Below are 24,795 nucleotides of genomic sequence, written 5' to 3'. Positions count from 1 at the left end.
CATTTTCTGCTGAGAGCTGGAGGCCTTGACGCCGCAGATACATAGCTGTGATTGTCACTGCACTTTGAAGCCTAGCACACATTTCGGGGCGGGTGGCTCCAGATGCCCAGATGCATATGTCGTCCGCATATGTGCTAATCTTCACTGTGTTAGGAAGCTCAGATGCAAGGCCAATAAATGCAACATTGAAAAGCATCGGACTGGAATTTCTCCCTTGTGGAACATCTCGATTGTTAATGTACTGTCCGGTATCACCATAACTTGTCGACATATACAGCGTGCGGCCACTGAGGTAGCTAATACATGCATACAGCCGGCTACCGACGTGTAAATCTTCCAGTGCATCGAGAATTGCATAATGGAGTACATTGTCGTAGGTCCCGCTAATGTAAAAAAAAGCTGCTCCAACTAACCGACGACGACTTCTTTCTTGTTCAGCAGTGGAGACCAAGTCGACAACACCGTCAACGGAGGAACGGCCTCTTCTGAATTCATGCATAAAAACATGGAGAGCAATTATTTCTCTCTAGGAAGCATTCTGTCCTTGACAAAACCAATCTTTTCTCTGCTTTCCCAACACAACTGCCTACTGGCGATCAGTCTGTAGGAGGAAAGCTCGTTAGGGCACTTTCCCAGTTTAAAGAGCGCTACAGTGCGACTGCATTTCGAACTATCAGGAACATTTCCTGTCTCCCACGTCGTATTCGAAAAAGATAGAAAGATACGTTGTGATTCTGCGCCAAGATGGCAGATTACAGCGTATGTGATTCGGTCAGGTCCTGGTGCCGATGAGCGTCGGGAAACCGAAATTGCAGCGTCAACTCTTGCATCGTAAAAGGTACTTCGAGTCGCTGATCAGTTAACAGGGGTGCGATGGTGACAAGGGATGAAGTTACTGCGTGAGACGCGTCCACAGTAAGTTTACAGTAGACCTCTGTTACCTCGAATTCGGGGCGGCGTTGATGTCGAGCCACGGCACGGAATCGGCGTCTATGTTGCGGAGTTGCCTGGGTACTCTGTATGACCCGCCATATCTTACATAGAAGGTGTCTTGCATCTAGCGATCATCAGAATGTGCTCCAACCCTGTCTCTGAAGCTTGTCCAGCTGTCGAACAACATGTCGTTGAGCTCGGCGACTGTTCGAAAGGTCTGGCGGTGACTTTGTTCTCCTGTACCGCTGTTCCACATGGCAACGGATTGCACGAAGGGCCTTATATTGTATATCTACCGATGATCTGCGCCTCCGTACGCTAACTTCGCTGGTTTTGTCCCGCAGGGTAGAAGCAATGATATCCTCTATTTATGATGGCGATGTCATGTGGTGTCGACAGAGGTCTTAAATAAAATCCAGTCTGTTTGACGATGCAACGTGAGGCTGAAGGGCGAAATGAGATAAACTGAACGTAAGGGGGGAGGTGATCACTAACATGAGTCTCTAGATCCGTCGACAAGCATGCTGAAGACAGAAGGCTTCTTGATACAAACGTTAGGTCAAGACAACTGCTGTAGGACATGCCACGAATAAATGTAGGAGATTCGCCATTGAGGACGTTTAGTCCCTTACAGCACAAGAACTCGGCCACGATAATTCATCAAAGGGCTTCCCCACAGGGGATGGCGTGCTCTAAAGTCATCAATCACAATATGAGGACCTTCCGATGCTTGCAGCAGAGACATCAGGTGGAAGCAATCGATCCTCGCTCTTGGGTGGATGTATCCTCCAATCACTGTGAACGTGCGCCATCTTTGTTTTATGGTAAGGCATAGGTAATCATCAGTAGTACGCGATGGGACGTCATGTCATAAGTACACCAGATCGCGACGTATACAATCTAATACCTTGCTTGAGGTTTGGTCGTTACGAGACCACATCTGAACACATCCATACATACGGAAAGAAGAATTCATATTAGGTTCATAGATAACAATAACTGGAAATTGGTACTTAAATACCCACTGTCGGGAATCCGACAAACGACCACGTAGACTTCAAGCATTCTATTGCATAACAAGTGATTGACACAGCCGTTCTTCAAACATTATCACCACACCTGCTAAGTGAAGAACCACTAGAAGTGGTTCCAACTTTTCAACTAACATCACGACAGCCTTGAAAACCGATGTATTTAGGGAGGAAGTCTAAGAATAAGGTGCAACGAATGTTCGGAAGAGCGCCAAGTGGACACGAAATATGCCACCCTAATGCTTGAAACTATAGCAATTGTGTCAATATACCGCTTATTGTTCTATGCCGAGCCGTCGCTTTCGACGCAGAGTGCAAATTATAACGTTTTGATATATGGCAGTAGCTGTCTGAGCTCTAAGCAGGACTGGGCTTAGTCCAATGCAAAAACTGCCTTTATTCGTCATACAGCAAAGCCATAAACTTGTGTAAAAGGGTCTGAGTGCTCGTGAGATATGAACATGAATGGATGAAGTGGTCTGTGCTACAACTGTTCGCAGGTGTTATTGCGATAACAATTATGCCGACACTCAAAGCGCATTTTCGCCGTCACTGTCAGCGTCGCCGCGGTGCTCCATATAAAGTCCAACGGCGATAGCTCCATCACCACGCATCGTAAGCTGTATGTGCAAGTAAAAGCACGTGAAGGAAGTCGACGATCGCGGCTCAATCTGCGCACGCGAAGGAAGAAAGCGGAGCGCGAACACGCCGTTTTCCGTCGCGCGAAAGGCTATAAGGCTGTTTCACATGGCGCGATTGGGGCGAAAAAAAAAATATCGTTCTGCCGCGCACGTCGCAGAGCGATTTTCGCTAACAGCTTTCACATGCATCTGCGGCAGCGCGATATCCGTCGCAGCGATGCGCAACGTTGCCTCCTGCTCACGAAGTGTCCATGCCTGCATCGTTAAATAAAAACAACATGGAAACTAGTCAAATATTCGAATTTTCTATTTTATTCGATCATAAAATAGGCACACCATTTTTAACTTTCAAGAGCGTTGATACTTTACGAGAACTTGCAGATACCGTGAGTGAGGCGCTGCACAACGCCGCAAATATGAGCGTGCGGCTTGTGCGGCGTCGGTGGGGTGGTTCCGTTTAGTACACTCTAGTTTCGTTGTTACTACGGAAGCCACAACTTTTTTTCCTGGATGAGTATTTGTCTTTGCAGAAGAACAAGCTACTATTGAGTATGCATGTATAAGCAGCTGGCGCAGCTTGTAGCGACGAAGAGGTTGACGACGGTGGCGATCAAGTGGGTACGTGCCTTATGTTGAAGCGGCGCCCTTCTCCCGACCTGCAAAGCGTGCAGCTTCTCCTTTCAAACGAATTGTGTAAGCGGAAGAAAAGAAAAATGTTTATGAAGCTCCTAAGCCGCAGAGGCTGCTGGGTACGTCCTAAACATAGCTAAAGCTGGCGCGCGACATTGCTCCACAGAGCTGCCAATGCGCGGTAAAACAGCAAAGCTCCTATTTTGACGGTGCTTTGTTTTGTCACCCTCCCAGATCGCAACGATCGCTGTGACTGAGCGAGGGCGCGGCCAACTGGTTGGAATCCAGTCACGGAGAACCCGCAACGTCACGGCGGTCGCTGAGCGACAGAATTCCCTGTGTCGCTGACTGAAAATCACGCCATTGAAACAGCCTATAGGAGCCGGAAGGGGGGAGAGGGGGGCGGTGTTGTGCCCTGGCAGCAACTGCCCATTTCGCGACCGGGCGCGAGGTGAACTGTCCATCGCGGATCAATCTCACGCGCCACATGGGAAGGCAAGCGGGGAGTCAGCGCGGGACGGATGTGGGGGCGGCGGCTTCGACTCCTCCTTCAAGTGCGTACTTTGTTTGCCTTATCCTAAATGTGATCTGCAGAACGGCTCATACCTTTATGTGCGCTTTGTTCTCGCCGCGCTTGCGCTCAAGCGATGGACCGCAGGAAGGTCACTTCGCTCGCTGCTGCTGCTGCCACGCTTCCTCAGACCAGCGTTTTGAAAGCGAGTATACGCGTTTATCGAGTGTCATGTGTTCATGATTGCTAGTACGTGCTGACATCATGCTTGTTCATTCAGTTAGTAAGTGAATGTTTCCAAGTTTATACGACCGGTGGAACTACTGTCCTTGCTTCGTATAGCCGTGCACTAGTTTGCTATCGCAATCGGTGCTTCGCCTTGCGGTCGAAAGTGCGACTTTTGTTCATATGTTGCTAAAATGCTGAGAAAAGATTGCGCAGGTAAATTGTTTTATTTGTTTTTTGTATATTACATTTCTTTTGTAGTTTCGGGGAGTTGGACGGGTAAGGGGGATTTTAAAATCTCTGGTATTATAGACAATTTATTGCGTTTTCGTGATACTAACGATCGGCCAGTTTGTAGCAACGCTGCCATCTAACTTTTGAGAAAAACACAGCTACGGACTTCACTGTAGTACTTAGGGTCATTTTCATCTGCCAAATTTGAGAAATGTTTCCCACCCAACTGAACTTCAAGTTCATATGTCAATAAATTTAACATCTGAAACTGATCTGCAGACGATCACATAAATATAAGCTCGTGCGTTGTGCTTAGCTCGATATCCGGGAACCACCGCCGTAACGGCAACATTGCGGCCACGGTGAGCACGCCGGAGCTAATTTCCCTAACTTTCCCGCGCAAACCCTGCTTCTCCCTAACGGGTCGAATCACCGCGCTAGCGTCAGCTGCACGCACCCTGATTGGCCTGCCGAGTGTACTCCATGTGCCGTATGGGAGCCACTCCGCTTAGGTGCTGGCACAGACTTGCTCGCCGGCCTCCGTTCGTCACGAGCGCCTTTCTCGGATGAATTCGCCGCGTAGCGAACATCAGACGATGTCTTGCCGTACGCGCGAGCTCGCTCGCTGGCCCCGCTCTGTCCCGTACGCAGTTGGATGTCCGGTGCGCTGCAGCGGAGCCTCCCTGCCTCGCTATTGGCTCAAACCCGCTCGCTCGCCTCTCCTCGTCTCGAGCGCAGCTTGGTAGGCAATGTCGACCGCGAGCCACCCGGCTCAGCCGACAAGGTTCCGACTAGCGCTTGCCTCGTGCGCAGCTGAGCGATATTTTCGACGCGCGTGAGCCACCCCGCTCCGCCGTCATCCGTTCGCCCGTGGTGTGAGGCCTTATGCACCTGCCGGAGCGCCAATTCAGCTCTCCTCTATGGTGTTTTCTGGCCCCTCAGGGTCTGGCGTGCATTTGGGAGAACCGGCGCTGGGTGGCCCTTCTCAGACTCGCGCGCCTGGTCCGGAGCAAACGCCGCTGCACACCGCAGCCGCACAGCTTCTCCAAGTCCTGATGGAAGTGGCGCACTCGTAGCCTAGTGGTCTAAAGTCCACTCCCCTCAGCCAGGCAGGGTACCTCTCCCGGACTACGGCAGTTATTCGGACTGCATTAGTGCTACGGACTATCTCGAGGCACTGCACCGCTATCAATAGGCAATGTGGCTGGACGACAGCTTGATGCTAGGCACTGTATTGCCCGTCGCGCTAACAGCCCACGCAGCACGGTGGTACCGACTTGTAGGACACCAAGCTCGTTCGATGGAGGAGTTTAGGACACTTTTCCGCAGCGAATTCCTCACTACTGACTATGAGCGCCGCATGCATCGCGCGCTAGAGCTTCACACCCAACACCCCGACGAATCTCTGCTCGAGTACATCAGGGCTATGCAGGAGCTCTACACTGTAAAAAATTTCCGTAATTTTACGGAGGATTTCTGTCATTATACGAAGAACTGCAGATAAAAATACGGAAAGTATGTCATATTTCAAAAATACGGCAAAATCTGCCGTTAATATACGGAAAGTGCTCTCCGTATTCAGCTTTACGGACATTTTCACTGTAATCATATAACGGCTATACACTGTTTTGGACAAAACAGAGAGAATTCCGTATTTTTGTTATGTGAACATCCGTATATTGTGAGAAAATTTAAGCTGTCTGAATGAGCGCTCGTACTCATAAAGTTTCAGCTAACAATACTTTATTGAACACGCGAACTGTACGCATTATGAAGATGCGTACAAAATGTGAGAGCTAGCCTTCTACCAAAAGCTGCAATAACAGATCGTATAAATATATATACGCATCTTCTATTCCGGTCGCAGTTTGCCGCGCATATGGGCTTAGTAACGCTGATCATATTCGCAAATATATGCGTGTTCTCGCAATGTTCTCAAATTAAGCGCTTCGTAGTTAATAACACAGCATATATGTTTAAGTGAATGAAGAGCCGGGGACATACGTGCATACGTAAACAAGCTTGCGGCACTCAGGTGCTGGTGCACTGGGAATGACATTTGTGCTCTATACCCCAAAAATTGTGCGCACTCTAAATCAGTACCGAAACACAGGGAGTGGTTTAATGACCCTAACTGCGTTTACATTTTGCAACAAATGGTCTCGAAGGGGACTGGCGGCCAATAGATCCAAGTACAACGGTCGGAGGAAATTTTCGAATGCGGCAAGCAATTAACCCAAGTGTCAAAGGGCACTGCTGAACTGCAATGTAGTTGGTTGAACTCATTCCCATGATATTTACAAAATATCTCGTCTCTGACAATAACTGCCCATTCATTGAGACAAATCGATTACGCATAATCTTCACTGTTCATGTGCTAATTCTTGCGATAAGATGTAAGCGCAAACATTTGGCGCTTCATCTTGAAACAAGACCGGTAAGCGCGCTCGTTCTTGTATGGTAGAATAAAGAACGCGAACATGCACCAACATGTGTGTAAACTACTGGAAGGTGACTGAAGATGAAGTACCTATTACCGTGCTAGTACTGTGTATACTGTCCAAAAGAAGAAAAAAAATAATACACAAAGAAAGAATGCCCAGTGCCGAGATGTAACGATTCAAGCTTTATTTCTTTTTGACCTAGGATGCAACACCATTAGTTCCATGTGCTTTATGCATGGGTGATGTTATGACACTACTCATTATTTACCCGTTCATTACATGCACCAACCAGCCCAAATTATCCCTGTACTAGAGCTTATGGACGCATCGCAGTGTACTGCTTTGCATTTCATTGTAGCACAGGGGTTTGCTATCGCCAGTAGCGAATGCTTTGGTTGACCTCTCTGCCTTTCTGCTTTTTGAATTCTCTCTCCTTTTGTATAAAGCGCACTAACTTGTGGGAGAGAAAGCGTTCTCCTCTTTTAGAATTCAATTAATTGTCAAGCAATTATATTGCAGTTCCAGTAACTAGAGCACAAATGCGAAAACGAAACCGATTCTGTTCGGTTCTCCGCGCTCAGAGTGCGGCACCAGGGGGCAGCGCGCGCTGCGCGTCCGTTAGGAGCTGCACATGTGTAGTCAGCCGGCATTTTTCGAGTTGTGTTGTAAATGTTGTTAATTCGCCGTAAATATCTCTTGATTTGTGCTCAAGAGTGGAGCAAGACCCCAAGGAAGAGAGATTGACGCATCGGGAGCGAAGAACAGAAACGATGGATGGTTACGCTGCTTGGGTCTCGGCACGTTCGAATTGGCAAAGTTCCGAATTTGTCGCTGTGTTGTGTACGCTTGTGCGCTCGTCATTTGCCGTCATCGCGCGGAGATATTTGCGCTGGATGTCTTTCACTTCGTGTACAAAACTCTGCACGCTGCGGCATCGAAGAAGTTGTCCTGTGTTTGGGTGCACGTATGCGCTTGGACACGGATAGCCTGCTTGCTCTCAACGGGTGTTCAACAGTCTACGCGCGCTCGTAACTTGCTCATGAGGTAAGCCCATTTTAATCTTATTTGGTTTCCATAACGTAGGTGTTAAAATGATGTGTGGTAAGCCGGTGTCGCGAACAGAAATATTGTTTCAAAAGACCACTATGCAACGTCTTAGGGCAAAAATGACGCATGAATGGGGAAAGGGATCACCCTATCTTTTCAGATCGATTCCAGTCGTAGCGCGATTGGCTCGATCGCAATTTCCGTGAGGTACTTCTAACCTTTTGTTCACTCGCGTTAAAAGCGTAGAATAAAACTGCGTTCAGTTGAGCTCTTGTATTGACGCTTGTATTGGCTTGAGAGCATACTGTATCCGATACACGAACTTCTGTTAAAATACGGAAATAAACGTTCCAGGCAATAGCAGTCGCCCACTACCTGTGATCGTTACTTTCTTGCTTGGGTGCACGTTTTAATTGTGACCAGAAAAAAAAAAGTTCTTTGCTCTGGCTGCCCTGCTGTGTTTCCTCGGTGCAACTTTTTGCGGTGCAGCAAGACGTGTTGCTTCGAATGATGTCTGGGCAGACAAGGCATTCGTGTCAGTAAGCAAGCAGTAAACGGGGTATCAGTGCGAAAAAATTTGGACATACAAGAGAAGCGAATGGTATCATCATAGACTCTTTTATTTGACGAATAATTCAGTTGTATTACTAAAGCGGAGAGTGGATATGCATGAAAGCCAGATTGTATTGATACTCAGCAAAAACAAGGTAACTTATCATTACTAATCAATCCTTTTCTTTTACTGAAAGCCAAGTTGCTGTTGTGCTGGAGCTGAGAAGAGGTCTGCCGCCTGCAATGGGTCCATCTCTCTCAAGTTATTGCAGTATTGTAGCTCACAAGGTGAGTGGATTTTTTTTTTCTCTTAGCTGTTTGCCACCTGAATCATGACCATTTACTTAGGTGTGTAGGTGATCACTGTTAGTGACATTGGAGTGCTGTTGGACCAGCACTCCTTTATGATTGCAACGCATATGACAGAGTGCAGCTGTGCTGTGGCAGTATGCAAAGGTGTTAATCTATAGGCCAAATTAGGTTCTTTGAGGTAATATGTTGATATATTGATGACATTGGATTGTGGTCTAGCAGGCAAAAATGCTAAACAAGAAGAAATTTTAATTTGCACTTGGTAAGATGTGCAAGCAATTCAGGCTGTTATGCATGAAATGGGACATTTGTAGATGTCTTCTACAGTGCTGCAGTCCTGAATTGCTTCAGAGTTGAGTGATACCACTATAATTTCTCTGTAGAGCATGCAGCACAGTTTAGCATTGGGGGAGGCTGGCATCAACAGGCGTCTACTTACTGTGAAGTTCAAATGAGGTGTTACTGTTAGGGTGACTATATATAATTTATGGTTTAATTCTAGTCTTGTGTCAGGCAGACATAGTTTACCCACTTGGTTAAACAATAGAGATGTAATATCTATGTATACAAGTATTACCCATTCATTTATGCCATTTAGACAATGGCAGAAATGCGTGGGTAATACTTGTGTACATAGACAATACATCACTATTTAACCAAGCGGTGCCCCTGCATGCTAAATTTTACAGGGCTATTATTAAGTAATGTCAGCTTTTGTTGTAACATTAAGGCACCTTTTATATTATTACAGATTACCACCATTGTGCACCATCATAGTGTGATATTTACACTAAATGTATTTGACTTTGCTATAAAACCCTGCACAGCAGTGCATCATGAAATTTTTTTTCTATAGTTTCTGGCCTCAGAATGCACTTCACGTTATATTCTTGTTTGCAACAAGACTATAATGCAGGTTTCTCTCCTTATGTTTTGTGGCACTTCAAACTGCGGCGAGCTAAACCACTGGGCAGCAATACTGGAATCGCTACTGCGTGTGGAGCTGTCTTCAAACACACACAAGGAATACATCATTGCTTTTTTAGCACAAAACAACGGACACAAGAAAGACGACAGAACAAGGCGCTACTCTCAACTGACATCACTTTATTGCGTCCCTCCTTTGTAGACAGCAGAATCTAGAATTACATGCGCTGTGAACACCATGTGCAGGAACCACCAACATCTGATCAAAAAAGCACACTCATGCGACAGAATAAAAAAAAACATATTGAGCACTGTACAAGGTTAAAGAAAGCACACTAATGCACTGTGACCCCAATGACTGTATGAAGAAAACTTCCGATAACTCTCTGGCGGTGGTATCACGGCTCTTTTTCAAAATCGTAGTATCACGAAACATTGCGAACCTAAGCGATCCATACCAACAGGCACAGGTTCCCATTTGGCTCAACATTGTAAAATATGGAAGTGCAAAGCCATGTTTTGTGATACTACGATTTTGAAAAAGTGCTGTGATATTACCGCCCGAGAGTTATCGGAAGCTTTCTTCATACAGTCATTGGGGTCACAGTGCATTAGTGTGCCTTCTTTAACCTTGTGCAGTGCTCAATATGGTTTTTTGGATCCCGTCGCATGAGTACGCTCTTGTGATTGGTTGTTGGTGGTCTCTGCACATGGTGCTCACTGCGCATGTTCTTCTAGATTCTACTATTTATAAAGGAGCGACGCAATAAAGTGATGTCAGTTGAGTGTAGCGCCTTGTGCCGGTCGTCTTTCTTGTGTCCATTGTTTTGCGCTTAACAAAGTATTTATGGATTCACACCAACTAGCCCGTCAACACATTGTGTTGCGGGCACTTCTGCGGGCACTTCTGAAGTACTGTCTGTCCAATAACCTTGGTGGCATGGAAGCGCCGTCCACTTCTATGCGTTGCTTTCTGTTTCATTGTGGCATCACATCACATTATAATCATAATGTGTATGTACTTTTTCCAAGAGACCCATATTCCTATCCTTTTGTTATATTTGCTGTCGCATTATTTATGTGCAAATGACCAGTGCTCCAAGCTCCATTTTATCGCAAAGTAAACTACTGGTACCTAAACAGTTCTGTATATCAGAAAACCAAAGCTGAACTGCCGCACAGTACCAAGCGGCAGCCTTAGTGCAGTGTGAAGTAGTCAGATTTTATTGGTCATGCAGAGGTGCACAGGATAGCTCTTTATTACTTGCTGAGTAATTAAGCTGTGTGAAAACTGAGTATTTATGTAGCTTCAACCACATGCTATTGGCCATTGCTCCTGCCCTCATCAAACGTGGAAGATTATCACGGCATTTCCTATTCTCTTTTTCCTTATTACAGTGGGATTACTGCATGCGTATGTAGGAAACGGATCACATAGGCAATCAAAAGCCAACAATGTGTAAACTTGGAACATCGTACAGTTTGATGACCCAGAATAAGCAGAAATACACCATAAATGATTGATAATTAACTTTTACTTGACACAGGGCTAGAGCATACAGTAAGCATACTGTATGCTCATACAGTGTCACATCAATTTAAATTTTAGGGTAGCTTTACAGTGTACGCTTCTATTGTTGCATTCTGTCAGAGGAATGGTAATGTTTCGCATGTATAGCAACTAGACTGTCTATATACAGTAGTAAAAATGTGTTAACTGTATTTTTTAATCCTTTGATAGAATGCGTAGAACAATAAAGCCATACAATCAACGCACAATGATGTGACTTTCTCTGCACATGCTGCAGGTTCAAAAAAAGTATGGTGGAAGCTGTTGCCAAGGTTCCGGCCAGAAAAGACAGCCAGTATAAAAGGGTCCACGCCACTGATCTCTACTACAGGGGATGAACAGCACATCGAGCGCCCTCGACTAAAGCCGGCCTTGTCCCGGAAGTTGGTGCTTCACAACTTTGCGGCACCACTTTGTTGCACGGGTGTGTGGCATTTCTTCCCCTAACATGCCTGCCTGATGTGCCATAAACTACACAAGCAGTGCTTCGAGGTATGGTATGGTATGATGAACTTTATTAATGTCCTGAAGATCAACCCTTAGGTTGACGCAGGCGGCTCCCACGTCGGGACAGTAAGGTTTAACCTTACCGCCGTATCATGGGCCTTCTGGACGGCCTGTACTTGATCGGAAAGAACTCCACTGTGTAGGACTCGCTGCCACCAGTCTCTCTCCTTGTCACAGTCTGTGAAAGTCACAGGACACTGCCAAAGCATGTGATCCAGAGTAATGATGCCATTACACTTCTCGCAATTGATTGGTATCTCTCTTTCAGGATATATCTTGTTAATAAAGTTTGGACTTGGATAAGTTCTTGTTTGCAGCAATCTCAGAGTCACCGCTTGAGCTCTATTGAGCTTAGCGTGTGGCACTGGGAATTCCCTTCTGTTCATGTAGTAATGCCTTGTGATTTCATTATATGTAAGTAATTGGTCCCTGTTCTCCACCTGTATATTATTAAGGTCCTGGTCGCGTAGTGCACGGATAGTAAGCCCTCGTGCAGCTGCGTTAGCCATCTCGTTTAAATTCTTCCGAGATGGATCGACAGACCCCATGTGCGCAGGAAACCAGCGGATTTCGATCTCTTGGCTGTCCAACTCACCGATCAGCTGGGCAGCCCTTTTGGTTACAAAGCCATTGGTAAAGTGTCTGATAGCCATCTTAGAATCGCTGTAAATCTTCGTCCACTTATTATTCCTTAAAGCCAATGCTATCGCTACTTGTTCCGCGACTGTCGTGTCTTTAGTCATGATTGTAATAGCATCCCGAGTGAGACCATCTGCATCTACTACTACTGCCGTAAAGGCTTTCTTTCCTCTGACCCACGCAGCATCTACAAATGCCGCATGTTCTCTGTCGTGTTCTATCTCTTGCAGGAGAGCTTTGGCCCTTGCCTTTCGTCTTTCCAGGTTGTGCACTGGGTGCATATTTCTGGGGAAGGGAGTCGTCTTGATTATCTCTCTTATGCTATCTTTTAGTTCTACTGTGCCTTCACCTGAAATTTTGGATTCGGTTGGGCACCATCCTACCTCTTCTAGTATTGCTCTACCTGGCCTTGTTCCAGAGAGCCTCTCTCTGTGGGCAATTTGTTGAGCTTCAATTATCTCGTCTATTGTGTTGTGGAGCCCCAGTTTCATTAATTTGTTATCCGGGGTGTTAATCGGTAGCCCCACTGTTGTTTTGACAAGCCTTTTAATTAATCTGTTCAACTTGTTTAGCTCTGTCTGTGTCCAACTGAGCATCCCAGCTACATATGAGAAGTGGCACAAGGCGAAAGCGTGGACCAGTCTCATGGCGCTCTCCTCTCCCAGCCCTCTTTGTCTGTTAGTGATTCTCCTTAGCAGTCTTATTACCTCCACAGTCTTGCTTGTGATGTGTCGTATTGTTCTTCCATTTGCCCCGTTTGCCTCCAGGAATAACCCTAAGACTCTTATGGATTCTACTTGCTTGATAGATTTGCCTGCCTTCGTGGTTAGTACTAACCGGGGTTCTTCCTCGGGAACGTATCCCCTCGGTTTTCTACCCCTTCTTCTGTTCTTGAGTACAAGGAGTTCAGACTTACTAGCAGAGCATTTCAGTCCCATGTCTTCTAAAATAGACTCTACCTCATAAATGCTCTTCTGAAGTCTGCTTTCCGCATGTCCCATACTTCCTTCAGCGGTCCATATCGTCACATCGTCTGCATAAATGGTAAAGTGAATGCCCTCTATCCTTTTTAGTCCCTTTGCCACTTTTGACATGGCCAGGTTGAAAAGCATAGGTGACAAGACCGACCCTTGTGGCGTCCCTCTGTCACCGAGATCCATCTTCTTTGATATAATATCCCCGAATCTAAGGTGAGCTGAACGATTGCCAAGAAAGGCTTTAATCACTTCATAGAGTTTTCTCCCCAATCCCAGTTCGGAAATCACTTCAAGTATTGCTCTATGCTTAATTCTGTCAAAAGCTTTTTCGACATCCAACCCCAAGAGAGCTCGAGTGTTTGTTGGTTTAGCCAATAGCAGTTGATGTTTGATTAACAACATGGCATCTTGTGTGGACAAGCCTGATCTGAAACCAATCAGATTGTACGGTAGGATGTCATTGTCCTCCACATATTTCGTTAACCTGTTCAATATGACATGCTCCATTGTCTTCCCTAGACATGATGTTAAAGAAATTGGCCTCAGATTATCCAAGTTGAGTTGCTTGCCCGGCTTTGGTATTAAGATAGTACTGGCCGTCCTCCATTCTTCTGGATATACCCCATCTTTCCATAGGTCATTAATGTATGTGGTCAGATATTTTATTGATTCGTCGTCCAAATTCTTAAGCAATCTGTTAGAGATTCCATCCGGGCCAGCTGCTGACCTACTATTCAGATCATATAGTGCCGTGCGTACCTCACTTTCGGTGAATTCCTGATCCATATATTTGCATTCTAACCCTAAGTAATCGGGATAACTCACATCCTGATCTTTCCTGAGAGGCAAGTATTTAGTAGCCAGTCGCTCCATTATGCTCTCTGCGCTTGCAGTCTGACTTTCCTGGTGTACCAGTTTCGCCACTGCCGTGCGTCTATTCGATTTAGTGCCTTTTTCGTTGAGCAGATGCCTGAGCAGACTCCAATTGCCTCCACGTTTTATCCTTCCGTCTACACAATTACACACCTCATCCCATTTTTGTTTCTGCAAGTATCGTGCGTGTTCCTCTATATTCTTATTGAGCTGAGCAATTCGCTTCCTAAGTCTCCTGTTTAAGCGTTGTGATTTCCATCTTTGTAAAATCGATTGCTTGGCTTCGATCAAATGCGCCAATCTACTATCAATTTGTTCGACCTCTTCCTCTGTCTCTATAGCCTTAGTTGCTGCATTCAAGTCGTCCCTAAGCTGAGCTACCCACTCTTGTAGTCTGATGCGCCCCTTTCTATCTGTGTCTGCTCTGTCTTTTCTGATTTTTCTAAAGTGATCCCAGTCTATGTAAGTGAAATGCTTTACATCCACCCCCGTCGTTTCTACCATTATGTGTAGTATGTAATGGTCGCTTCCTAGGTCCGTGCCAGAATTTATCCAGTCTGCCCTGGGTAAGTTATAAGTAAAGGATAAGTCCGGGGTAGTGTCCCTACACGTGGAACTGCCACACCTGGTAGGAAAGGCTGGGTCCGTGATAAGAGAAAGGCCTAAATCTGTGGCGAGATGCCAGATTCCATCCCCTTTCTTACTACTCCAGCGGTAACCCCAAGATTGGTGTGGGGCGTTGAAATCCCCTCCTATTATGAGTGGTGCAGTTCTGGCTACCCTCATGGTCTTATTAAAGATGGCTCTGAAGCTCTGTCTCATCTCTCTGGGACTGCTATATATGTTGAGGCAGAACAAGCTTTGCGCTTTACCTCTGTGCCGTTTTAGGACCAATTCTATAAATATGTATTCAATTTTACTCGCCCCTAATTTTAGATCGTGCTCTATGTAAGGAATTTTCTTGTCAATTAGGGTGGCAATTCCTCTGCCTGGTCCTTTGCCTTTGCAGACCGAGTTGAAGCCGGACAGCCCGATCTCCTCCGCTAGAGTTTCCTGCAACATTATTAATTTTGGCCTATTTTCAACCGTTTTGATTATCTGTGCTAGTGACGCTCTTTTTTGCTGAAATCCTCTGCAGTTCCACTGCCACACACTAAGTCTATTTCTGTTATCCATTATTATTGTCGTTGCCTCCTGACTTGCTACCCCCTGTCACTGTTCGCTTGACTGTACCACCTGCCGCTCCTGGGGGTGTTCTTGCGCTTTCGGCTTCCAAGGGCATATATTCTTCATCTTCTCCTTGGGCCTCTAGCTTTTTCAACCTTTTCTCGGCTATTAACTTCCACTTCCATGTTTTATCCACCTTAAGGTTAACGCTGTCTACCGTGTCCTTTAGGTCCCTAATCGCATTCCTAATCTCCTCCAGAACCGAGCACATCGATTCTGCCTCCGGAACTACAGCTCTCTTTTTGGGCGCCGGTGTGTCTTCTTCCTGGCTGTTCCTTATACACACCGGCTTAGCTATTGCCACACTGTCGCTTTCTGTCCTCAACCCTTTTTTCATTTCCTGAATCTGCTGCTTAAGTTCTTCATTTGCTTTCTTTAGTGATATAACCTCTCTGATCAGCTGTTCTACTCTGGCATCATTACTCTGTTCCTGCGAGGCTAGCGCACCTGTGACTTTCACAGTACCTTTGACTTTCTCGGCCCAGGTCGCTCCTGGCTCCTTTTTCTTGTTTATCTTCAGCTCCTGCTCCTCGAAGCGCACCTGCGCCTCCCGAGACCTGGAACGGTTTCTTCCCCTCGATGTTGAGCGCTGTCTTGATCTTGATGTGCTTCTCGAGCGTGAGCGCCTTCCGGCGCCTGGAGGGGTTTCCTTTGTAGGTTGGGCCGATTCCATCTCTGTCTCCACTTTGGAGCGTTGTCTTCTTCTTACTCTTACTACATATGGTATTTGGTACCGCTGCTTGCACGCCCTGTCACCTGTGGGGTGATCTTCACCGCAGAACTTGCATTTGGGAGAGCAGATATGAGCCTCCCCTGGGTCTTGCATACCACATCCCCTGCACTGCACAACATCAGGTGTTGGACAAACGTCTGATCTGTGTCCGATTCTTCCACATGCGTAACATACGTCAAATTGCTTCCTGTACAGATAGCACCTCACGAGGGTTGACCCATATTTGATGAAGTTGGGCACCCTGAATCCGTCGAAAAGGACAATAACCGATCCCGTAGCTTTGATACGTTGTGCAGCCAACGCTGTTGGGTTGTATTCATGCACAATCTTTTTCGTGATCACACTCTGACTGTCATTGAGGTTCACTCTTCTAATAACCCCCTTGCACGTAGAGTGGGGGGCTGTTTCATAAGCGCTCACTTCATATTCTGCCTCCATGATCGTAATGGACTTGATTCTCACATACCTTTCAGCATGAGAGGAGTCCGGTGTACTAACCACCACAATATTCTGTGTGAAGTTGGGGCAGACGATGTCTTCCCTCGCTTGATCTGCTGTAAGTCCGGCTGCCTCGACGATCGCTTCTCCAATAGCTGTGCTGACCTTGTTCAGGTTGAGGCCTCCCCGAGGCCTAACGATGATTTTCCTGTGCTCCTCCGGCAGTTGCGGCATTCTTGACGCCTTCACAATCCGGCGCTTGAGCTTGTCGGCCCCGGCAGCACCTTTGTTGGCGATCTCCTTTCCTTGTGATTCTCGGAACGAATTGGCGGCTCCACCAGCTGCCCAGGTCTTTTTCGCAGATCGCGATCTTCGGTTGGTGACCACCTGCCAACCCATTCTTTCCTCGCCGTCTTCTGTCTCCGAGGAGGGTTCGTCGTCCATGCGCATATCGAACATGCCGGCTTGGCGGGCTCGCGAGACCTACGTGGCGTTAGGCCCAGCGTGGCGCCCACGCGCGATGCACAGAAAAGAGGCTGTAGAAGTCCAAAAAATGCTGGCCCGCCTTGTCCAAAGGTATCCACCGATTCGGGTTAGCCTCACGAATCCGATGATAAGCTTCAATGCGTGGTCCTGCCAAAAGTGCCTGCAGAATCATTCAAAAAGACGGAGCCGATGCGGGGCACATCCGCTTTCTTCTGCTTCTCAGTGCTTCGAGGTGTCCAGAATTTTTCCATTGTAGTGTCTACAGTGTCGATAACATAAGTGTCGTGCAATGGAAACACTGGTAAATCAGAAAAAACTTGATGTAAGAGAACACTATCGTATACGGGTTCAGATTGTCATAAAAGCGCTTGCGAGACATGTAGAGACCTCCTAAAATGTGAAAAACAACGAAGAAAAGTTTTTCGGCAGCAATATTATCTGATCGCACGCACTAGTTAGTCCACCATATGTCCTGCTTCCAGGACAAGCGACTGCATGACATCGCATTTCCACTGGCTACACCTGGATCCGGTGCGGTGTGCTGCATCCAGCGAAACATGTTAGAAATCAGTGGTGCACAGTGTTTTCTGTCCCCTTTCTCGACGCCTACTGAACACATGTTAAACTGTTTCCAAAGCAGAAAAAGAGAGGGAAAGGGCTCTGAACACATTGCATTTTAAAGTGGCTGGTACTGGGTAACGCAAGTACTGTGGCATAATAGATTTGCACCAGGCAACCTGGGCGCCCAAAGAGGCTGCTGTTTACTTGCAAATGGCCAACGTATTGCGAGCATGTTGAAGTTCTTTTTTTATTCTCATCGCTTATTTAGCTAGTGGAGACAGCTTTCACAACTGAAGAAGCCTTGGAAGCATGAAACATTTCACAAAACCAGCTTCAATATATCGTGTCTGCATCACAATTTCATGGCTGCATGAGTGAACCCTCTGGTTAACATGTAAGAGAGTTCATGATGTTTGCCATGCATTATCCACTTTATTTACAGGTCAACCCTACCTTGAGATTTAAGCTGATGTTGCATTTAGAGAAATTATGGCCGAGAGCCAGCTTTTGAGAATACAGATTGAGCTTGACAGATTAAACGCCAGAACAAGTCGTTGAGGATTTCAGATCAAGAATCTTCAAAGGCCAATTCATTTAGTGGTGTTAATATTCTGCTCGAAGTTGTTGATTGTTACGTTCATATGGTGCCCAAGCATTGCGGTAACAACTTCACTTGGAGTACATAGCAAGGGTGTATTCAATGTAAGCTGCTGGCTTTTTTTCTGTGTTTTCAAAAACTGGTTTCTTGTTCAATTTAAATTTTCAAATTTTGCATTGTTTATTAGGTGTTGTGTCCTGTTTCCTTTTCCTGCAGCTTCTTAGTTAAACATCTGAATAGTGAACACAACTTGACCTTTTGCTTGATTGTCTAGATTGCATGCCCTCGATGCAAAACAATTTCACTTCAAAACTGCTTGTACCATACTGAAAAAATAACTAGAAGCAGCCATAGCCACCAATAACACGCAAGAGATGATTATGAAAATTTTAATATTGTTTTTTGATCTACAGGGTGGCTTAACTATCATGCACCAAGATTTAGAAATATGTAAATGCGATGTAACTAAGCAAAATGAAGGTAATGTTTGCAATCGCTTGAAGATACTCTGATTATTTTGTGCATTCTGCCTAATTACATATTTCTTAATTAGTTATTAAATATCTCAAATAATTAAATGAAATGTGTCAATCAAAAGTTGTAGAGCAATACGAAAGCCTCCTGATACACTTTTTTGTTACTGTTACTCATTGTGTGCTACATAAAAGTGTTTTTCCAAGGAATAAGCCTGCGAATACACATAAAGTGTCTTGAGTGGCCAGTCATGTGTCAGTTTTGTGGTGCAAAGCCACGAATACAACTTAAATGGGTTCTTTTAAGAAAAAGACTTAGCTCAGCAAATTATCTTTCTTTGTGCAGCCTGTGGAGACAAGGTTTCTTAGACATGGCCATGGCCCTCAAGGAAGATGCCGAGGCCACAGGCAGTTCCTCCAGTGACCGTGAAAAGGTCCCCTGGGGCACAAGTCTGATTTGGCACCCCCACCTTTCTCCTGCAGCTTTTCTGTCTACTTAGCTAACCAGGTGGGTCAATGATGGCAAAGGGAAAAAAGAATCAACAGCATCAAACACAGAACTTGCTCAAGCTCAATGCATTTTTGGTGTGAAGTTTTTCCCTTATCATTTATCAAAAAACGGGTAAAGGTCTTCGTACGGACACCTCTTTCCCACAGAGAATTAGCAGTAAAAAAAGCAGCTTATGAAGGCTTGAAAATTAGCTAGGATGATGTGGCATAGATAGGATAATGATTATGAATGTTTCTAATGAAGGTAGTGGTAGTAGAGTGAATAATCAGAGTTTATATATACATTAAAAGACATTTCGTTCCAATGCCAGAATTTTAAATCATCCCAAATAATTCTTGTGTTTGATAGTCTATGCACATTGAGTGACAGTGCTTCTTGATGCTTGCTTTTTGCTGACATCATTCTTATGCTGCATAATTCACCTGTTATAAGTTCCCTATTTCTCCCGTTCAAGCAACTTTACATTCATCATAAGAAACCTCGTAGATGAGTTCCAGAAACTTGCTGATGAGATTAGGGGGCGGGGTGTACTCCAGGCTTAGATATGCATTCAAGAGCCTCATATCTTGCAAATGTTAGAAATACTCCTGCTAAGCAAGTTCTTCGTGTCATACAAGGTTATTTGCAAATACGAATTTGCCTAAATTTAGAAAACAGTCAATCTAAAACATGTCAAGCGATATCGCTGACGATACACACACATTCCAACTGAACTAAATGCAAATAAATATAGCACCAGATGCAGAATCATTGGCATGATGCCATTCTTTCAGTGGAATAAAATCTCTCCTGCGTTGTAAATCTGGAATCCTTTATAATCCAGACTACTAAATACTTATGAGGGTTGGGAGGTAAAATATGCATGTATTTATTCCTCGTTTTTTTACTTTAAGACCCGATAATGCTTAAACAGCAGTGAAAGAACTGAGATCACAGTACCTAATACTTTATATTGCTCCAGAAATCCGTTTCTCTGCCGATCGCAGCATTCGACACTAACAAGAAGGCACATAACACTTAGGTTGGTGCTATTCACTTTGATTGTTTGGGAAAGAAACCAATAATGTACGTTATGGCCCTACGTGTCATTACGTTTGAACAACAAAAAGTTAGGGGGTTTGCGTTTTGCAAAACTGCATGGAGGTTTTTACTGTGTGCAATTAAAATTAGGAACCTTCCCAGCTCATACTAAATGCATTCTCCAAAGCTTTAGGTTATACAGGTGCACTACTTTACACAGAACACACTCTTTTCCCTCGTCACGGCCCACACTCTTAGGCAGAGTTACACCCTTTGAAGTGCCCCTTCTTCCGCACAACGATAATTGTCATCTGCCTTTATGCATTTCCTTTCTTTAACGCTGCGAGCCCTGTGCTTTCCAGTAACGAACGGCATGCGCGTTATCAGCATGATAGCATTCCCGACAGCAAAGTAGCGGGCGTGGCGTTTTCAAGAAAGGAAACGCATCAAGGCAGATAACGATTATTGTTGTGTGGCAGAAGGGACACTCCAAAGGGTGTAACTTTGCCTAAGAGTACAGGTGGGGATTCAGATTCTTCAAAGGTGTTTCATTGTATGGGATGGCACATCGCGCTTCACCTAATTGTAGAATATTGCATTCCAATTGTGTCATATGAGCTAAATCCATTAGAGAGCTTTAGCTTGCCCTAAATTTATTACAGCTGTGTACTGGTAAACTGGCCCCAGCTTGCAGTGCTTGTGGAAAAACAATTGTAACTGCCATATTATATGTAACTGCTAGTGCACAGGCATCGGCAGCAGCAATGGTTAGGGTACACTTGTTTCTTCTATTCTAGGGTATGCATCCTCCACCAGAAAGTAGTTTTTTTCGTCTTCCTCTTCTACCATATTGGAATGTGAAATGGGGTGCAATTTGTAGGGTATACTCTTGCACAAACTTCATGAGCATTTATTCTTGTCTGTGCCACAGATCATTGTTGCTACCACTGTAAAAGCAGGGTGCGTGTTTACAGCACCCGTAGGGAACAATCTGTGAATCTTTAACGAACAGTAAGGATAATGAATAATCGAATAATTTTTAGTAATTTTCAACAAATTTAGCACTCTTTGCTTTCCACTACGGTGTTTTTCAACCTCTAATGTTGGCACAAGGTTTGACTGCAGGATGTCATTTTGTGTGAAAGAGTGCACTTGTGCGCATAACACCTCATCGTAAAGATTCTGCTGCACAGGATGTCATTTTGTGTGAAAGAGTGCACTTGTGCGCATAACACCTCATCGTAAAGATTCTGCTGCACAGAATGTCATTAGCTTTCGTATGCATTGGTCACTATCTCACAAACCGGTTGCTCCTTTGTTAGTTGGAATGTAGCATTTATGTAAAGCACATTTGATATTCTAACAAAAAGCATTGTGCCCTCTTATCCCCTAATTCTCCTCACTTGATGCCTAGTCTTGTAATAGCATGGTTGACACCATGAGAGTCAGTGTGGTGAATAATTGTGTCTGGTGGGGTAGGGCGTGTACGTTAACTTAAGCAACTTTTCCAGACGACTTGAATCAGTATTGTGGAATGCTGGTTTTTTTTTTCAATAACTGTTACCAAGTTTCACTTTGGTTGTGGCAACAAGTATAATGTAGTTCGCTAGCATTCCTGCCAACACATATAATGTGCAGGCATCTGTGTTGAAAAAAAGACCAGCTAATAGTTTGCCAAGAGCTAAGGTCCATTTAGACCATTAAATTTTGAACTTATACCGGTGGAAATAACTGGTGAATGAAAGCACACCCAGAACTGGCCATAATATTTTCTTCTATATAACACTGCTGAAACTTTGAACTGCATTTGAACTGGCTTGTTTAAAAAATGACCCATTTCCTTGTTCAAGTAAGACAAAGGTTTCACAGGAAGACAGAAACTTGAAGCTGTCAACAGCAGCATGAATATAAACAGCGCTCGACGTTTTGCAATCTTGCACCTGGTTATATTATTCATCCCATTTTTTTTCCACAGGCTGTTCTTTACTGTTTTATGGTCATACCCAGTTTAATTTTAATGTCCCTATTTTTTAATATTTGGTTAATATATCTTTTCTTCATCGGCTTTCAACCAAATATATATTCATAATGCGCCTTCATTTACCACTTGCAGTGATCTTAACCAGATGCATCTTGATACAAAATTTATTTTCCTTAATTCTTCGTTTTCCTTTTCCAAAAGTGCAAACTGTTTATCTTGATGCCTATTTTGTCTTCTGGGAAGATTAGGTCTACTGGATTAATGACTGCTTACATGGGTACATCGTTTTCTGTTTTGGTCACCCCTACTCTTGGCAAGTACTGACAGCATCGCTCATACCCGCTCCATCACAATCACCACTGCTAAGCACACCCTTCCTTCCTTTGTTTTAACACTTTGGCTTCTCCTGACCTATTATATGCACCAGTTACTTCTCCCCCAATGAAGCGAGGGGCCAGTGAGATATGCAAAATCCAAAACAACACAGCCAAGGAAAACATTTGCTACCCTAATGACAAGCACCTATGTCGAAATGTTGGCTACAGCAACATCCCTTGTTCCAACAATGTTGATCTACTTACATGTTTTTCTAACACCGAAGTTACTGCTTTGTCGTGTTCTGTGATTATACTTTTTTGCCGCTTTCTTTAGGATGGATATTCACGAATACTATTTATTTCTCCTAACAGCAGCAAGTTTATCCTTGCAAGCGTTTGGAGTCAAGAACAGTTTTCACCAGGAAGAAGTGCGAGACGAGTGATTGAAGAAAATAAAGTTGCTTCTGTGATCTAAGAACTTGAGGACTGAAATGTTGCACCTTTTTGTATATATGCTATGCAGTGCATTCATATCACAAAGTGGAAAGTGTTTTATCTCTGCAGCCATGTCAGTGTGTTGGCAAGACAATTTTCTCAATGGTGACCTGCTGCTTTGACTATGAGCTGCGTTCATGACATTTGCATTAAAGGAGATGTACTATCGTGGACAAAAGTACCCTGGAAGTGCGAGTGATGACCAAATTGCATTTCTGCTCAAGACCGCTGAAAACAGTGGGTCACGAATGCACATTCTGAACGCAGATGGTGGCACGGCTGATCCCAGCAAATAGCACTCCAATAAAATTCGGTCGACTCTCGCACGTCCTGGGCAATTTTGTCCCCGATGGCACATTCTTCGAATAATGGATATGCTCCGCAAGATGAAATACGGGAAGCACCTGTACTTTAACGGATATAGTACAGATTTAGCATACGGAGTCTTTCGTTTTCTGAATACGGCAAGCACCTGTATTTTAACGGTTATAGTACAGATTCAGCATACAGTGTGTTCCGTTTTCTGAATACGAGAAGCACCGTACTTTAACGGTCATAGTACAGATTCAGAATACAGAGTCTTCCGTTTTCTAGATACAGGAGCACTCGTATCTTGTATTGCGGTCTCTTTTTTACAGTTGTCCGTTCTACGGAAATGACCGTTCTTAATTTACGTTCCGTTTCTGAATACGAGAAGCACCGTACTTTAACGGTCATAGTACAGATTCAGAATACAGAGTCTTCCGTTTTCTAGATACAGAAGCACTCGTATCTTGTATTACGGTCTCTCTTTTACAGTTGTCCGTTCTACGGAAATGACCGTTCTTAATTTACGGAAGAGTGTTCGGTCACAAATTACCAGCAAATTTTCTGTAAAGTAAGGAAAATTTTTTTTACAGTGTATGTTCTTGCTGACCCTTTGGCATCTGAAGCCGAGAAGGTGGAGTGGGCCATTCGTCATGCCCATCCAACCTTCCCCGCTTACCTTCAGACCGCCCGCTGACGTGACCGAAACAATAGGCCACCGATGCGAAGCAGATTCAGGGCGACATACTGGCAACGAGAGCCTACCGCCCGCCGCCACCGCCGTCTGCCTCTCTCGAACCTCGTTGTGCGTGGGCTGGTGGTGACACGTCACTTTGTAACTCCCCTGAATACGAGGCAGCCGTGACCATGAGAGAACACCGAGACGCACGTTACCTTTCTGACAGCACTCTAGATCCGTACTCGCACGCTCGCGCACGCTGTTCTCCCCGCACGGCCAACGAGAACGTGAACGCCGTGCCCTTGTGCACGAGGGGAAATATGATCGCGGTGCCTCTATGGTTAATGAACGGAAGCTAGCTAGCGCACCAGACGCACCCAGGCCCCCTCACTCGGACCGAGGCGTGGTCTGCTATTGTTGTCATGAATTCGGCCATATTGCCCGAACATGCAAAGATCACCGCTCAATGCAAGAGCCTCCTCGCACGTCGGGAAACGACGTGAGCTGCCGGTGAGTTCCCCCTCGCCGGTGACAACAGCAGGAGCGCATGGTAGTCAAACGCAACCTCTGGCTTCAATGGCGTGTCGCACTGAAACTCACACTTCCCCCCCGCCGGCGTCTTTTATCGCCCTTGCGATCGCTGGTCGACAGTTTGTGGCACTGCTGGATAGCGGGGCTTCGGTCTCACTGTTCGGCGAAGAGGTCATGGCTCCTTCGCGCCGGAGTTCTGTCCGCATTAGAGCCTGCGACACTGCCTTCCACTTCGCCAGTGGCATCGCTACCTCGCGCGGCTCTCTGCCGTTAGTTGTGCGCTGAGAGAATCGCGTGTGCCTTTAGCGCTTTGTGCATCTCCCTGGTCTTTCCATGCCCTCGATAATCGAACGCGACTTCCTCGCACGCACGAGTATCGTGATTGA

General features: G+C 45.3%; 1 protein-coding gene and 1 long non-coding RNA gene across 13 annotated transcripts in view; both read left to right on the top strand.

Annotated features, from left to right (window-relative positions):
• Positions 1-24,795, top strand: part of LOC135897935 (testis-specific serine/threonine-protein kinase 3-like) — a 245,996-nt gene that overhangs the window by 214,504 nt on the left and 6,697 nt on the right. The gene's annotated exons all lie outside the window — the stretch shown is intronic.
• LOC135897879 (uncharacterized) lies at positions 8,447-22,831 on the top strand. 2 transcript variants are annotated; one of them, XR_011511690.1, is made up of 4 exons: positions 8,447-8,536; positions 11,296-11,481; positions 18,916-19,077; positions 22,774-22,831. It is a non-coding gene; the product is annotated as an uncharacterized lncRNA (long non-coding RNA). The 2 variants fall into 2 exon arrangements; XR_010563181.2 differs by having other exon boundaries at positions 22,771-22,824.

Source organism: Dermacentor albipictus, chromosome 2 (assembly GCF_038994185.2).
Source record: "Dermacentor albipictus isolate Rhodes 1998 colony chromosome 2, USDA_Dalb.pri_finalv2, whole genome shotgun sequence".
NCBI classification, from domain to species: Eukaryota; Metazoa; Arthropoda; class Arachnida; order Ixodida; family Ixodidae; genus Dermacentor; species Dermacentor albipictus.
The sequence above is the reverse complement of the archived record's forward strand: the minus strand, read 5'-3'. Positions and strand labels throughout refer to the sequence as shown.